The following is a 13,708-nucleotide window of genomic DNA, read 5'->3' as shown; positions in this document are numbered from 1 at the left end:
AGTTCCATCCCTGCCACGGGCATGGTTGTCGTCAACCTTCAGGATTCTCCAAACTCCTTGGATCCACTTCAAGCCCAGGTTGGATGAGTCTTGGAGCAACCTGGGATAGTGGGAGGTGTCCCTGCTCCAGGTATAAATCATGGATCATAGTTGGTTTCTGCGTCTTGGATTTGGGCTTTGGCTGATGTGGAAAAGAATCCCAGAATCCTGAAATGGTTTGGTTGGAAGGGACCTTAAACCCATCCAGTTCCAGCCCTGTCAGGGCAGGGACACCTTCCACTATCCCAGGTTTCTCCAAGAGGATTAAGAATGGTGGGAAAGCAAGGAAAACAGGGAGTTCAGGGTGTTCCAGGATAATTTTCATGACGATGAAGTCGAATAAACCCCGCAATCCCACTGACTATGCACGGCTCCCAAATATATCCAACGTGAGCCCTGATGGAGCTCGGGGAGGAAATGAAAAGATATTCCCTTCAGTAACCTTGAAAATTCAATTTTGGAGATAAAACAAGGCTTGATAAAATTGGTTGAACGGGAAGATGAACTCCAACAGGAGAGGAAACAGCTGGAAGAAGGAGAGTGGCAATAAATGGATTTACTGGAAACAAAAAGGCAATTCTGTGTAAAACATTGGGCGGAAAAACCAGACTTAGAGGCAGTACTATAAAATTTTACAGACTCCTGTGGGAGGAGGAAAACAAGGAAATGTTGGAGTTTGTTCCCTTCTGTATGAAATTGCTGGACACAGAAGACAAATCCATCTGCCCTAAAAGCAGCCCCAAAACCAAAGGCGATAGCCCTTATTTATGCATTTGTTTATTTAGTTGGGAGTTTATTTTAGTTGAAATCGAGCCTAAATGCAAATCCAGGCTCAGAGATGATGAGCAGGGCCTGATTCCTTGGAATCTTCCAAATGGGATTAAATTATTCCCAGCATTCAGCACCAGGAAAATCCGAATGAACTCAAAACCCCGTTTCTCTGAGGTCTTTTATGTCACATCTACTCAGGGCAGCTTCATTTCAGAGCAAGGCTCTGCTTTAATGCTGGACTTTAAAATGCAGCACGTCTGAAATGTGGAATATCACGGGATGGTTTTATTTTAGGAGCTGTGATTCCTTCTTTCCCCGTGGCCACACACAGGGCTGAGCTTTGGGGCTCACTGGGGTTGTTGGAGGGACCCTAAATCCCATCCCATTCTCACCCCCTGCCATGGGCAGGGATACCATCGGCTGTCCCAGGCTGCTCCAAGCCCCAGTGTCCAACCTGGCCTTGGACACTGCCAGGGATGGAGCAACCACAAATTCCCTGTTCCACGGCCTCCCCACCCTCCCAGCCAGGAATTCCTTCCCCATTTCCCACCGAAATAAACCCTTTTTTAGTCTGAAACCATCACCCCTTGCATGGAGCTGAGAGAGGCTCAGGGTAGAGCAGTAAAATCTGGCTGTGAGGGCTGAAAAGTCCAGCATGAAGCACAGGATGCTTCCTGAGGAGAGCAACCAGCAGCACAGCATCCTTCTGCTTCCTCTCCAGCTCATATTTTATGGAATAAAGGTGTTTTCCAGCTTCATCTGCTCCTAGGAAATGGTGTGAGCCCTGCTCTGCCACCTGCTCCTCCCGTGGATGATAAAGCCGAGCTCACTCTTCAGTGTCCCCCTCACTGAGAATGTTAAGAGGGTTGGGATTCCTTCTCCAGCAACCTTTTATTTCATTAAAATAGATGAACTTCCTATTTTTGAGGCAGCTTCCTTTGTGCCCAGCTGGCTTGGTGCTGGCTGGTGAATGGAGCTTTGGGCTTTGGCCTTGTCACTCTCGGTCCCTCTCTGGGTCACCTTTGTCTGTTTGCAGTCCTTGAGTGCAGCCTGTCCTGGAGCTGTTGTTGGAGCCAGAGGTGCTCAAGTGTCCAAAAAGTCCAGTGGCACCTGGATTGGATCAGGAATAGGTGGCAGAAGGACCAGGGCAGCGACTGTCCCCTGTGCTGGGCACTGGTGAGGTCACATCTCAAATCCTGGGGGTCAGTTGTGGGTTCCTCATGACAAGAAGGACATTGAGGGGCTGGAGCATGTCCAGGGGAGGGTCTGGAGCCCCAGGAGTGGCTGAGGGAGCTGGGAAGGGGCTGGAGCCCCAGGAGTGGCTGAGGGAGCTGGGAAGGGGCTGGAGCCCCAGGAGTGGCTGAGGGAGCTGGGAAGGGTCTGGAGCCCCAGGAGCAGCTGAGGGAGCTGGAAAGGGGCTCAGCCTGGAGCAAAGGAGGCTCAGGGGGGACCTTGTGGCTCTGCACAAGTCCCTGACAGGAGGGGGCAGCCGGGGGGGTCGGGCTCTGCTCCCAGGGAACAGGGACAGGAGAGAGGGAACGGCCTCAGGCTGGGCCAGGGGAGGTTCAGGGTGGATATTGGGAAAATTCCTTCATAGAAAGGTTTGTCCAGCCCTGGTTCTTCTTCTGAAATGCTTCACCGAGAGTGTCCAGGGTGTCCCATGGCCAGTTCTCCAGGATTTTGTTCCCACTCAGGAATGTTGTTCGTTCCCCTTGTTCCAAGATGTGCTGCTGCAATTCTCCAGTGCTCAGCTCTGGAATGGGAACAGATTCCACCCTCTCTCCCACGAGCTGTGGGGACCAAACCCCTCCTTTCTCCACCTCTTCCCATTTATCTTCCACCGTTCAGGGTTTGATAAATGCAGGACAACTAAAGCAGGGTCAACACACCCCAGACTGGTCATTCTGCCTCAGCTGAGGACACCTTGTCCTGCTTTTCCTTCTCAGGAGACACTGGGAATTGTCCAGGGGAGAAATGTCTGTCTGGGCTGAGCATTTGCTCCAATAAATTCCCATTCTGCCCCTCTCCTGCTGCTCTGACCTTTTCTGGCCCTATTTTTTTTTTTCTGTTGTCTTTAAACCTGCCCGAAGTTGGGTTTTTTTTGGTAACCTGAGGACAATTTGCTCTGAGCTGATTCCCTCTCATTTTCCATGGATCCCAGGCTGAGCCATCTCCAGGGTTTCAATCCCTGACCCCAGATTTTCAAGCCCTGACCTCGGCTGCTTAAAAATAGGGGCGGTTCAATGAATTTCAGCCTCTGAGGTTTGTTCTGAGTGCCAAGCTCTAAAGGAGATGAAAGCCTCACCTGGCCCAAAGGTAAATGCATAATTTAACTTAAAGCCACGATTTCTGCACATAAAACAGGCCTCAAATCTCCCAAGGACAGAGAAGGAAAGAAATCTGGGAGTTTATTGGTAATTCTCTGCTCTGATCAACAAAAGCCAACCCCGTCCACCGGACAAATAAAACACAGAGGTGAGAACTGATCTCTGTTTCAAGGCAAATAAAATCTGTCACAAACACTGTCCAGAAGAGCAGTAAAAACGGGGTTTTGGTGCTTTTTTAAGTTCGTACATTTCTTTAATGTGCACATTTCTGTGTTTTCTGCTCTCCTCACATCCCTTTGCCTCCCCTGTCCGAGCAAAACACGCTTTTTATTTCGAGCCATTGTGCCGAGATCTCCCCCAGATGTTTCCAGATGGATTCTGCTCCTCTTCCCTGCCTGGTTTTTTCCATGTTTATCCCTGGTTTATTTGGCACTTTGGCTGCAATGTCCTTTTCCATCGCTTTTTGGGAGCGTGGCCACGGTTGGGATGTGGTGACCCCAAGGAGGTGATCCCACCTCTGGGGGTGAAGGTCACCTGGGCTGGCTGAGCTGTGCTGGAGGCGGGTGGCACTGGTGGCATCTACAGGAGGGGGCAGCCAGGTGGGATCAGGCTCTAATCCCAGGAAACCAGGAGCAGGATAAGAGGGAACGGCCTCAAGTTGCACCAAGAGAAGTTCAGGTTGGATATCAGGGAGAATTTTCCCATGGAAAGGGTTGTACAGTCTAGGGCAGGGCTGGAGTTCCCCTTCCTAATTCCCATTTAAATCCCTGTGGATGTGGCACTTGGGTGCATGGGGCAGTGGTGGCCTTGGCAGTGCTGGGAAAGGTTGGACTCGATGATCTTTGAGGGTTTTTCCGGCCTAAACTATTCTGGGATTCTCTGTGGAATCACGAGGCTGCTCCAAGGGCTGCAGCTCCTTTGTTTTCCTCTGGAAAAGTAAAAAAACTCAGAGCAGGGAGTTCTGGGAGAGGTTTCAGGAGTGGGCAGAGTGTTTAAAATGCCCCATTAAATCATTAATGGGGTTGTGTGCAGAGCTGACCCGGTGTCACCGACGGTATCAATGGCCCCTGTCAAAAACGCAGCCCGAGGGAGCCAGGAATAGAATCCAGCACTTCCCCTGGGCTGATAAGAGCCTTATCTCCAATTTCCCGTGTGCATTTCCCACCTTTCTTCCCTGTTTTGTCCTCCCTTCCTCAGTGTCCTTGTAGGAACCTGGGAGGGTGGGCAGGGGCTGGGCTGGAATTGCCAGAGCAGCTGGGGCTGCCCCTGGATCCCTGGCAGTGCCCAAGGCCAGGCTGGACATTGGGGCTGGGAGCAGCCTGGGACAGTGGGAGGTGTCCCTGCCATGGCAGGGGTGGGAATGGGATGATCCCTAAAGTCCCTTCCAACCCAAACCAGTCTCCATCTCTTCCCTGCCCTGTTCCTGTCCAGTAAAGTTCAGCCCCACAAATGATGGAATGTTTGTTGTAGGAATGAGTAAAAACATGATTTTCCTGCTAAATATTCCGAAGGAATTGGTGTGAGTTGCTCCAGGAATAAGCCAGGGTGTTGCACCCCTGGCTGGATCCCTGCGGGAGGAGAGTTGGTTCAAATCCCAAATGGAATCCCAGAGTGGGTTGGGATGGAAGGGACCTTAAATCCCATCCAGTGCCACCCCTGCCATGGCAGGGACACCTCCCACTGTCCCAGGCTGCTCCCAGCCCCAATGTCCAGCCTGGCTTTGGACACTTCCAGGATCCAGGGGCAGCCACAGCTGCTCTGGGAATTCCCTCAGAGAAGTGAGGCTGAAGGAAGAATTCCCACGCAGGGGATGCTCTTGGTCCATAATTCCAACTACTCTTTAAGAAGGTTCCTGGATACAGCAGGAAGCAAATCCTAAGGGAATATTGGATGCTCTTGGAATCTGGGAGTGCTCCAGTGGGTTAAAGGTTTCTTTAACCTTTTAGGGATAATTTTTTACCCCTAAAACTGAAAATTTTTCCTTGGAAGAAATTACTTTGGCTTCTGCATTGGAGCAGTTTAATACTGACAGTGAAATATTGAAATATTATTTATTGCATTTAAATCAAAAGATTTAAATCTTTTACTTATTTTTCAGATTATTTTGAAGGAGATTAAAAATATCTGTGAATTAGGGGGCTTTTTGTTCTAAAATCCTCGCTTTTACCCAGAATCCCTGAATGTTTGTTTGCTTATCTCTTCGATTAGAATATAGAAATTAATTAGAATGAAGCAAATATGTTTTAATGAACATTTCCTGCTATTCCCATTATTTCTTTTAATTCTAGATGAGTTTGGCTTGGTTTTTTTCCAGTTTTTAGCTTAACCTACCTTAAAAAACTGTAGAAGAGCAACATTAAATGATGTTAAAAAAGAGATTTTTAAGAGGTCACAATTTTGCAACACGTGACGGTATTTTTCCCTCCAAGGATTTCGGAAAACATTCCTGAAATATCATGAGGAATTATGAGAAGGAGAAGGAAAGACCTTTTTTGTTCGAGTTTGGAGGTTTTTTGAGGTCTGAGGGGAAACTTCCTGTGAATAACTGGAAGGGCACCTCTTGGAAAGCAGGGAAAAATAATTGGATAATAAAGTTAATGGAGTAAGGCAGCGAGTCTGATAGTGAAATAACAACAACAGATTCCCCGGCGAATCAGGCCCCATGGAATATTGAGTTTCCCCCATGGGAGGAGCTTGGATTCCCTGATTTAGCCAGGAAAGCACTGGGAATAAGCAGGGAAGGGATGATTGGATCAGCAGGGTTTGGACTGAGCTGCTCTAGAGGAATGAGATGAGACAAAACCACCATGAGGTGAAAAAGTCCTGGCAGAACTCATCCCGGACGTTGATCTCCATGTAGGACAACCCTTTGGAACGTGCAGGAAGTCTGTCCCAGGGAGAACAAGACACAGATATGGAAATCTTTCCTCCACATCTGAATTCCAAAGGAGTTTCCTGGGCTGTGCCAGCTCTCCAGAGCAATTCACTTCCCAGTTTCTGCAGCCACTTCCAAAGGAAATCCCTGATTTATGACCAGCAGGGGCAGCTGGGGAGCAGCTCCCAGGAGAGGCAGCTCCAGTGGCTGTGGAAAAGAAGGATACAGAGGGTTTGGGTTGGATCCCAGAGCTGTTGTGGGACTGCAGGGTCTTTTATGGCTCCATAAAACACTTGGAGCTGGGAAAAGTAAATCCAGCTCCAACCTGGCCGCGGGGTTGGCTGAGGATCATGGGATTCCAGAATGGGTTGGACTGGGGGGGGGATTTAAGGATCATCCAGTGCCACCCCATGGGCAGGGACACCTCCCACTGTCCCAGGCTGCTCCCAGCCCCAATGTCCAGCCTGGCCTTGGGCACTGCCAGGGATCCAGGGGCAGCCCCAGCTGCTCTGGCAATTCCAGCCCAGCCCCTGCCCACCCTCCCAGCCAGCAATTCCCAATTCCCAATCTCCCATCCAGCCCTGCCCTCTGGCACTGGGAAGCCATTCCCTGGCTCCTGTCCCTCCAGGCCTTGTCCCCAGTCCCTCTCCAGCTCTCCTGGAGCCCCTTTAGGCCCTGCAAGGGGCTCTGAGCTCTCCCTGGATCCTTCTCTTCTCCAGGTGAACATTCCCAGCTCTCCCAACCTGGCTCCATATTTTTTGTCTGGGAAATGTTTTAAAATGAGTGCAGAGGGGCTTCTCCCCAGCTCACCAGTGCATCCCTGCTCCTTCAGGGCCATTCCTCAATCCTGGGGATGGAAGAGACAAATTTGGAAGCCGGTACCTGCCCATGGAGCAGGAGGAACAACCCAGGGCTCAGCCACAGCTCCCCTCATGAGCTCTGTAGGATCAAAGCATTGTTCCCTGCTGTTCATTGATTTATATTCCAGCCAGGACAACTTTAATTCCATAAAATCCAAGGAACAGCAACAGCAGAGCCCATAAAAGATGCTCAGCAGAGCAGACACCTTTGAAAACCCACGGATTATGCCCATTTCACGGCGCTTTAAGGAAGCTCCTCATTATTCACCCACCCCATTCTGGCCTTGGCTCGACAAATAAAGCAAATCATGATTTGTAGATATGGAGGGAAATTCATGGTGCAGCTTTGCCCCAAAGTTATTTTTTTATCCGTTTGTTTACTCATTTGAATATTTTTCACTTGCAAACGTCGCACGTGCTCGAGCACAAATATTGAAGCTCAGGGAACTGGGAGTCGCTGGATGAGGCTGGTTCAGGATTTCCAGGGAATTTAATGCCCAGTCAAGGAGCCAAACCAGGACAGAGGCACCAGCCTGGAAAATCACAGCGAATTCTGCAGACTGCGGAGGCGACTTGAAGCTCAAAATCTAAGTTAGAAAACTCCTGAGAGTGGGGACTGGGATTTTCCGTTGTAAATCCCTCTGCAAAGCAGGCCCTGCCATGGAATGCGAAAGAAAATTAAATTACTTATAATTTTACAATGAAATTAATCATCAAAATGCCTCTAACTTAAAATTTGGACCTTGCTAGGGATGAGCTGAAAAAATTAGGAGTCTGTTATGAGAATCTTTAGAGTTCTGACAAGGGCTGGAGGGACAGGACACAGGGAATGGCTTCCCACTGGAATCTCTGGTGGATTCTTCCCATTGGATTTCTGGTGGATTCTCTCCTGGGAAAAGTCGAGTGTTTTCTGTCCTAAATCAGGGATAAAAGGGGCAGGATTGACAAAGTTCCAATTTGCTTGCAGGGCCTAAAGGGGCTCCAGGAGAGCTGCAGAGGGACTGGGGACAAGGCCTGGAGGGACAGGAGCCAGGGAATGGCTTCCCAGTGCCAGAGGGCAGGGCTGGATGGGAGATTGGGAATTGGGAATTGCTGGCTGGGAGGGTGGGCAGGGGCTGGGCTGGAATTGCCAGAGCAGCTGGGGCTGCCCCTGGATCCCTGGCAGTGCCCAAGGCCAGGCTGGACATTGGGGCTGGGAGCAGCCTGGGACAGTGGGAGGTGTCCCTGCCATGGCAGGGGTGGGATGGGATGGGCTTTAAGGTCCCTTCCATCCCAAAACATTCCATGATTCCATGAAACAGGGGGTTTCCTCCTTGTACCATGGAGATAGCCATGCAGGGCACAGTTTGGAATGCACAATTCCAGGATGGATTTGCACATCTATTTTAATTTACTCCCAGATGTGCAAATGGCTTTTTTCTATTTCTGGTCATTGTGGTTTCATTGCACTGAAATAAATCCATTATCCACGGTGGAATATCCGTATTCCAAGCTTTGGCTGGAAAATTGCTGTTGTCATTTCACAGGGATCACAATCCCTGTGTGCTGCAGCTTCCCAAAGCTCCTAAATCCCATCTTGTCTGGTCTTCTCCATGTCCTGGGCTCCAGGTTCCATTCAGGCACCTCCACATCCACCCCAGGAGCTAAAAAACCTGGAAATGTGGCTACAGTGGGTGTAGGAATCCAGGAATAGATGGATTTGGAAGTGTGTTTTTACAATCTGGTCAAATTTGTGGAATCACAGAATTCCAGAAATATTTGGGTTGGATGGGACCATAAGGATCGTCCCATTCCACCCCTGCCATGGCATGGACACCTTCCCTTATCCCAGGCTTCTCCAAGCCCCAATGTCCAGCCTGGCCTTGGACACTTCCAGGGATCCAGGGGCAGCCGTAGGGACGGGGCATTCCTTGGAATTTTCATTAAATGACTGGGCAAAAAGTCCAACACGGTGGGAAGATTCCCATTGTTTCAAAATGGTATTTTCAGGATTCGTTTTTGCCTGCCTCTTCGCCATTTTCAGGATCTCTCCTTTTCCTTCCAAATCAGTGTTTTTTTGGGTTTTTTCCCATTTCTTTGAGTAAATTTGCTTTTTCTTTCCACAGGCTTCTGTGGGAACCAAGGAATATTTTGTCCCATAATCCACCAAACCCCACTTTAATCTGTAATTCTGTTTATCCTTTATGGGGTTTATTATGATTGTTCTTAAATATGTGCATATTTCATTTTTATTTCTCTGGAAAAATTACGGATTTAAACCATTGAAAAGATCCAGGTGGTCTGGGATTGCCATGTTTCCATATCCATCTGCTTCTGGAAGTTGTTGGGAGGAATTTCCATGGAGATCATGGCATAGAAAGGGATAACAGCTGGAAATGGCTCAGGAGTTGTAAATACTGAATAATTCACCTGTCTGGATTTGGGATGTGCTCCCACATTCCCGTGTTGGAGAGTGGTTTCGTAGGATACTGAGAGAGGAATGACTCCTATTGTCCCTGGAGTGGCCAGAGGCGTTCTCCTAAGGGTCCTGGGGTTTTGATGGATTCATCCTGGGAGAATCGCCATGGAGCAGGGCTGGCAGGGGGATGCTGCCTGTGGAGGTGCTAGCTGCTCCCAGATTTTTCCAGGGGGCTGATTGGGCAGTTGGGTTCCAGCAAGGCTGGGATTAGAGCACTTCCATGTTGGGTATTTACATAAATCCCTTGGAATGGAGCCCTGTTGGAGCAGGGAATGCTCTCCAGCCTTTCCCTGGGTGCTTTCCCAGAGTAACCAGGGAGCTGATTGGAATTATTTTTTCTTTTATTTTGAATTTGTTTTGTTTTCGACTGCGTTGAAAGTCAGGACCTGGAGAGCTTCAAAGTTCCATTTCATTTGAGTTTTGAATTCCATATGGAAACAATCCCCGGCATAGCTGGAGGTGCCCGGAAGGAACAGCTGGAGGCTGGAGAGCCACGGGAATAATGACTGCGGAGGGGTGGGAATTGGGAAAGGCTTTGCCAGCATCACAATGAGCCCTGCAGTGCAGCTGAACTGAACCATCATTCCCCAGCAGGATCCAGCATCCCAGGATCTGCTGGAGGCTGAATTCCCAGTGCTGTTTCTGCAGTGGATTCTGGTTCCGATTTTCCCTTCAGAATAAAAAATGGCCATAAGTTGTCCAAAGGAAAAATTCCCAATATTTGCCTTGAAACTGCTGCGAACATCTTCCCTGGGTCCCTTCCCTTCAGTTATCTCTGGCTCTTTCATGGAATCATGGAATGGTTTGTGTTGGAAGGGACTTTAGGGATCATCCCATCCCACCCCTGCCATGGCAGGGACACCTCCCACTGTCCCAGGCTGCTCCCAGCCCCAATGTCCAGCCTGGCCTTGGGCACTGCCAGGGATCCAGGGGCAGCCCCAGCTGCTCTGGCAATTCCAGCCCAGCCCCTGCCCACCCTCCCAGCCAGCAATTCCCAATTCCCAATCTCCCATCCAGCCCTGCCCTCTGGCACTGGGAAGCCATTCCCTGGCTCCTGTCCCTCCAGGCCTTGTCCCCAGTCCCTCTGCAGCTCTCCTGGAGCCCCTTTAGGCCCTGCAAGCAAATTGGAACTTTGTCAATCCTGCCCCTTTTATCCCTGATTTAGGACAGAAAACACTCGACTTTTCCCAGGAGAGAATCCACCAGAAATCCAATGGGAAGAATCCACCAGAGATTCCAGTGGGAAGCCATTCCCTGTGTCCTGTCCCTCCAGCCCTTATCCCAAATCTTTCTCCACCTTTCTTGCGGCTCCTTCAGGTCCTGGAAGGCCACAATGAGGTCACTCTTGGTCTCCTCTCCAGGCTGAACATTCCCAGCTCTCACAGCCTTTCCTCCCAGCAGAGCTGCTCCATCCCTTGGATCATCCTGGTTGCTCTGGACTCACTCCAGCAGCTCCAGGTCCTTCCTCTACATCCAATTCTGGTCTATTCCTTCAGAAATGTTAAATATATTAATAAATCATTGGGATTTTTGTTATAAAACACACAACCCCCATTTCCAACCACGTCCTATAAAAGACCTGCTTTATAATCTATAAAACGTTTCCAGATGTTTCTTGGGAGATGCAGGGCTGGAAATTGGAGAAATTCCTCTCAGTTTTCCTGAGCCTAGGAATGATGGATCAGAGGCAAAGGTGGAGACAGAGAATAAAAAAACCCCAAAATTAATTGTCTGGTCCAAATCTTCATTGGAGTCTCCTCCTCAGGCAGGAGACAAATCCTAGGAAGGAACTTTTCCTCACAGGAAAACACGCCCTCAATGATTTAAAAAAATACAAGGAAAGGGAAGAAGTTGGGATGATTTGGAAGCTGGAACGGCTCTGCCTTTGCACTGCGCATCCCTGAGGGAGTAAAATCATTTATGCGATGTCTCCATCCCATCTTGGAAATGGCTCTGGCTAAAATCATCCTGGATTTGGTGGCATCTTAAACAGGTGGTGATTTAGCACCATTCCACATCTGCAAAGGGGAGATTCCCACTTCCCACCTGGCCTGGGATATCCTGGATCATCCCCAGGGCAACGGTGCAGCCCCGTCCCCATCCAGACCCAATCCAGAGGCTGGACAAGGGGAAATGGCCTCGAGTTGCTCCAGGGGTGGTCACGGTGGGAATTTTGGGAAGAGTTTCTTCACTGGAAGAGTGGTTAAACATTGGAATAGGATGTCCAGGGAAGCGGTGGAGTCTCCATCCCTGGAAATGTTGAAAAAAGGAGGAAAAATGACACTTTGGATAAGGTTTCTTGGGCATGGGGGGACTTGGTCAAGTTGATGATCTTGGAGTTTTTTCCAGGTATTTTCCAGCTTAATAATTCCAAGATTCCAAGGTGGTGAAGATCCAAAAATACCTTGATAAATTCTGTCATCCAACCTGATTTATCATTTCCTCCTCTTGTTTTCTGGGGTGCCAATCCTACCCCAGGACCAATGAAAGGTTATTCCTTCTCCATCCCGGGTTTTTGTGGGATAACATCCCTGTGGTGCGAATCCAGCAGTGGCCACAAACCCAATGGAAACCCAGCAGAGCCATGATGATTATTTTTTATGATTATTTATTTATCAGTGCCGGTACTGGGAGAGAGAAACTCATTATTTGCTCATCTTAAAATGCAAATTGGAGAGGCCAAACCAGCAGGTGAAGCTTCTGCTCGGGGCCACGTGGTGGAAATAAATTCCGGGAATTTTCTCCATGACAAATCCCACAATAAAAACCAGGATTTGATCATCACCACGAGGAGCAGCTGTTGGGCTCAAAGCAAACCAGCATCTTGTCATTTCTCTGGATAGCTCCAGAACTTTCCTTTTTTCCATTTTCTAATCCTTAAAACATGAATGTACTTAGGCTAAAAAACTTCATTAAACATTAATAGGGAGCCTGTTTTAACTCCAGCCCCGTTTGTTTCCCAAAGATAATTGTGGAAGAGAATGAACTGTGCTCCCTTGGCAGATTTGCTGGATATTTTTCCAAAACTAATAGTGGAATTATGAAAGGAAAGAGGAGGGAAAAAGTAAATTAAATCAAATTGCCAAAGCCTCGGGGAAGAGCTGATGCAAATGAGTTCAACGCAGAGAAGTCACAAACAACTCCAGTTTTTCTTCCGAGCATCTGGGAAGTCACAATCCTATAAAAACAACAGAAAACCCGACAGAAAAACGAGCTCTTAACTCCGGTTGGGGCTTTTATCAGCCCTTCCCTTTGCCATTAAAGTTATTACCTGCAAAAGTGGGATTCAGGAATGAGCAGCCCGAGTTAATTTTCTCCTCCTGTCACTGGGGATCATCAGCCCCTGGATAGATGGGAATTGTGGGGTTTAAAGACTCTTTTGACCTTAAAGGCAGGGGAAAGTTGCATTTAAAAGCTATTTATGAGGCTAAAGTAGCTTGTGAGTAAATAAAGCAAGGCGAGAAGAGAGAAGGGCCTGAATACAAATTTCTGTTCAAGTCGTCAAACAGAGCTGCCACAGGGAGGTGAAATTGTTCCCTGGATTTGGAGCATTAAATGGAAGCAGCAAGGAAAACAAAGGAGAGAATGCTATTCCAAGCCAGAGATGAGTTTTGGGTGTTCAAACATTCCAAGGATTTATGAGCAAGGGGAGAAAATGATAGAAAAATTGTCCATGATCTGGTCACAGCTTCCATGAGAAAGGGAATGAAATATCAGGAGTCTGGAGGTTGTTGATAGCTGAGAGGGAGACAGCAACCCGTGGAGAACCTGAGGATAAAATGTTCTTGGAAAGAGAGTGGAAAAGGAGAGCTCCTTTTGAAAAGGGAAAGGGAAAGGAAAAGGAAAAGGAAAAGGAAAAGGAAAAGGAAAAGGAAAAGCAAGGGAAAGGAAAAAAGAATGGAAAAGGAGCTGGAGTGGACTCTCTGAAGATTCTTCTCTTCAGAGTTTCTTTATTTTAATGTGTCACGTAAAACAGCTCTTGACAAGGACACAAAACTTCCCTGTGCCAGCCTGGAATGGGAGGATCTCAGGAATTCTTCCCTCTCAGGGGTTAAAAACTGAGCTGAGTTCTTTAGAGAGCCAGAATGCCCTGGCATTCCCTGGTTTGCATCCCGTTGGGAACACATTTCCCATGCGTGTTCCTGGCTCTAGAGAGCTGTGCTGACAAGAGCTCTGGCCAGGTTATCCTTATTTTCCAGCAGTGATGAAGTTTTCCAAAGGCAAATGGCAGCAGGAAGTGGGGTCTGTGCACATGCCTGGCCTTGGTTATATTTTATTTATTTGGTGTTTTGCTGGAATCAAAAGGAGTTTGAAACTGCGCATCTGAATTATTTAAAACCGGTTTCATCAGAGTTAAGGCAGAACAGGCTGCTCTGGC

At 48.4% G+C, this 13,708-nt stretch overlaps 1 protein-coding gene across 3 annotated transcripts in view; it reads left to right on the top strand.

Annotated features, from left to right (window-relative positions):
* Positions 1-13,708, top strand: part of MDGA2 (MAM domain containing glycosylphosphatidylinositol anchor 2) — a 233,286-nt gene that overhangs the window by 155,730 nt on the left and 63,848 nt on the right. The window lies entirely within an intron of this gene.

This window comes from Corvus hawaiiensis, chromosome 6 (genome assembly GCF_020740725.1).
Source record: "Corvus hawaiiensis isolate bCorHaw1 chromosome 6, bCorHaw1.pri.cur, whole genome shotgun sequence".
Classification (NCBI taxonomy): Eukaryota; Metazoa; Chordata; class Aves; order Passeriformes; family Corvidae; genus Corvus; species Corvus hawaiiensis.
Note: the sequence above shows the minus strand (reverse complement) of the source record. Positions and strands in the feature narration are given on the sequence as shown.